Here is a 4,097-nt window from a genome sequence, read left to right on the forward strand (position 1 = left end):
GGTAGGCAAGGTTTTGTTATCTGGTCCCCGCCACACTGCTTCCATCTGTGTGGCTCTGCAGCGTCTCCACAATGTCTTTCCTTGTGGTGTGGCAAAGGACTGTATTGCTGTAAGGAAAGTGGGAATAGATACTGGAGTAGAAACAAACAAAGGATGGGTGGTGGGTTGGATGGTGGGTTGAAGAGCCAGAAGCCTGAAGAGAGACATAATCTGAGTTTTTAGTATGGGCAAGGCAGTTACACACAGCAACAGATGCTGGCAGTGAGGAATAATGCAGACAAGAGGTTAATGGTGAGAGGTTTATGAGCAATTGACTTTCCTGTAGATGTAAGAAAGCCACGGTTTTTCCATAAAGCATGAAAGTTATGACACACATTGAAAGCATACTGAGAGTCAGTGTAGACTGTGATGTTCTGACCTGTTCAATGAAAGCATGTTAATGCAGATAATTCAGCTGCCTGTGCATCCACATACAACATAGCATCAGAATTAGGAAGGTGTGTTAGAAGAAATCATTGCATGGTTTTGACAGTGTTAAACTCCTCCAGACAGGACTGTGGTCCTCATCAGGAGACTGTAGGAAGCAAAAATGATTGGTTTTTAAGAACAGTACATGTAATAATCACGTTTCTGAAACGAAAAGGGTTAAAAAGGTTTTGTCAGGTCTGGAAGTCTTTAAACACAGAGAGGTAGACAAAGCTTGTTTAGGTCAGTGAAAGCAGCGCCCGCCGCAGTAGTCCAAGTCAAAAAAGTCAGTCATGGCCAAATGTTTTTCCCCATGTGTGATGTCACACAGGGGTTTGGAGATCTCCACAAAAAAATTTTTTTAAATCCATGGACAGCAATAGCCTGCTAAATCTATAGAATTTGTTTGTTTTGTTTGTTTTGTTTGTTTTGTTTTTGTTTTGTTTGTTTTGTTTGTTTTGATTGTGATACGAGTTGCAACTTTTTGTTCGTGATAGTTTTGTAGTGAGATCTATGTTGTGGAAACTTCTTGAAATGATCAGATGTGAACTGTACATATGCTAAAGTAATTGTATTTCTATTGTTTGATTTCTCAATAGATTGTATATTATCTGCTCATTATGTGTGTGAGTGTGGTGCAGTACCTTCTTCCGGTCTCACAGGTTGGTTTTGGCTTGTCAGCAGGATTCCATCCCTCTCCGACAACCCCAATTCACTTTCAGTCCCATTTGTCCATCGGCTTTGAGAGCATTTGGTAATGGGCATGTATGGCAAGTAGAGATGAATTTCCCACACATCTGGAATGTTGTTTAATTCATCATGTAGTTGAAGGCCACTGTAGGTGTTGAAAACCTCTGCTGTTGTTGGGTCAGGCAGATGTTGTGAGGCTGCTGTGATGTCAGCAGAAGTACATGGGCGGCAAACCAACGTTACACCTTCTGGTCCTGATACTTCAACCATGGGCATGTTGAAAACTGCATCTTGGTTTGGATGGCGCAGTCTATGTGCTATTGGAGAAGGTGGGGTGGTCGTAGGTTTTTGTAGTGAAGCAGACACGTCAGTGGCACAGTGAGCTGCTCCTGAACTTGTCTTTTGTTGTGGCATGGTGGAGTCGTCTTTTCTTCTTGAGCTAGTGGGTGTTACATTGTATGGTGGTGGGGCTGATGGATAAATGGAGGGGTTGCCATCAAGTTCTGGATCCAGCTTCAAAGCCGCCAACTGTGGAAACAGAGAAGAAATCTGCGAGTCTGGTGTTCTTTGTCTGTGTGACATTTGTATTTCATTGTTTTCAACTTTTTCACATGAAAGAGGATGTAGTACTGTTTTCCTATTTTGCGCCTCTGCTTCCCCCTTCCACAACTGAAAACATTCTTTCTGACCTTCCATATCTTCTAATTTTCTTACAGAAATCTTATTTTTTTCTTCTCATTTGTTGTTCTTTTTCCTTTAGTTTTTCTTCTAATATCGATATATTTTTAAACTGAGGGATCCCCCTATTGGGAATCCAAACTCAGCTGTCCAGACGTTTAAATATTTTAGACTTTTAACCCCACATTTCTTTCTCATAATATCCACAATCACCCCGGAGGTCCAACCTCTCTCCATCCAATGGAGGCCGCGCGACTATTGAACAATACAGACGTCTCTATATTGCTTCGCTCTGTTTATGCTACAAGCTAAGAAAAAAGCAGGGATATTTCGTAAGGAAAGAATCAGTCGCTTTATTTATGATACAAGCAGTGGTGGAGGGAGTATTAGGATCCCTTACTTAAGTAAAAGTACTAATAAAACACTGTGAATTTACTCCACTACAAGGAAAAGTCCTGCATTCAAAACTTACTGAAGTAAAAGTATAAAAGTATCAGCACCAAAATGTACTTAAAGTATCAAAAGTAAAAGTACTCGTTATGCAGAATGGACCCACTCAGATTGTTTTATATGTTCTAAATATATTATAAGATTATTTGTATTGATGCATTTATTTATGTAGCATTTTACTGTTGTCCAGATAGGACTAACTTTAACTATTTAATACACTGTTATGTTTTATAAATGTGTAACTAAAGCTGTCATCTTAATGTAGTGGAGTAAAAAGTACAATATTTGCCTCTAAATGTACATAAAATGGAAATACTCAAGTAAAGTACAAGTAACTCAAAATTGTACTTAAGTACAGTACTTGAGTAAATGTACTTAGTTACTTCCCACCACCGGTTACAAGCAGCAGATTATTTCATAAGGAAAAAACCAGTCACTTCGAATTCAGGGGACCAGTGATAAAAAACCCAATCGCTTCGTTTTGATATGCTACAAGCGAAAAAAAGCACGTATTGTGAATAAGATGAGAAACAAAAATGTTATGCCAATTTCAAACCCAATTTTTAAAGTCAAGATTCAATATTTCAGTGCTCACCAGATGAATTTAGCTGAATTGCGTTCTTGGAAATCCCAGCGGTGACGATCCGGGGCGTTTGCGGTCAGCTCTCCCTTCTCAGAAGATTTTTGAGGTTGGAGACTGAAAGTTTTTCTTCCAGGATGGCCCGTCACTGTCCGCGTCCCGTCCCAGACGATCACACGAGGGAACCCACTTCTGACACCAAATTGTTGTGGAAATTTTCCTTTGCTGCTGGTGAAGAATGAAATAGAGACTTCTGCCGGCCGACAAATGTTTTATTTCTTTGCAAAGAAAGGTCAATCAACGCGCGAGCGGTCAAAATGGAGAAAGACCCCGAATGAAGGAGAGACAGCCCAATTTATAGCTGGAGAATGCCCACTAGGGTGTGGGGCATCTCACAATATACAACATAAAGAGGACCTTGCTAGGTGTGAGAACTTCATCTGGACATCCCATTTGAAATACAAAGGGGACCTTTTCAGGTGTAAAATCTCATCTGCATATCAACTTTGAGACACAAAAGGGGACAAGGTATCGGCAGGAAAGGGGGAAGGGAGTCTTGCATTTCAAACGGGCTGAGACGAAAATCACTATTACACTGACATTTTGTAAGACAGTAACAGATAAACATAATTTGACGGATACAGCCACACCACCCCCTCTCCTTCCAACTCTGTCTCATCTGTATAGATTGTAGTTTTGCAGGGAAATTGCAGGTTTCGGTTAGGACCAGGATGTCTGGGTCAGTATGTGATATGAGAATTTCTTGTTGATCTAATTTAAATTGATTGCACAGACTTCTCATATTTAGATGCATCAATCCCAGGCTGCGTCTTGATCTAAAAATCTATGGGTGAAATAACTCTTCCCTGGAGTTATCAGAGAAGTTAGTTGTGGATTTTGGATGTATAATTATTTTGGAAGGATTTATAGTTATTAAATGTTTTGGCCTTTTATTGTTCTTTTTAACTCCCTGCCCAGGGACCACAGAATCTGGTCTGTACATGGTCCCCGTCAACTAAACCGAAAAACTAAACTAAACTCCACTGGTTGCGTATAAATTAGATTAACCCTAACCCTAGAATACATCATGGTTATTATGCATTATGGACATGGGTTTGCATAAACAACGTCAGTGAGTGTAAGGCTGTATAAAGTGTTATGATAGTTGACCTAACATACTCAAAATGCTTCATAATGCATCATGAGTGAGTATTGTTATAAAGCATTATGAATA

The sequence above is a fragment of the Centropristis striata genome, chromosome 10 (genome assembly GCF_030273125.1).
Source record: "Centropristis striata isolate RG_2023a ecotype Rhode Island chromosome 10, C.striata_1.0, whole genome shotgun sequence".
Taxonomy (NCBI): domain Eukaryota; kingdom Metazoa; phylum Chordata; class Actinopteri; order Perciformes; family Serranidae; genus Centropristis; species Centropristis striata.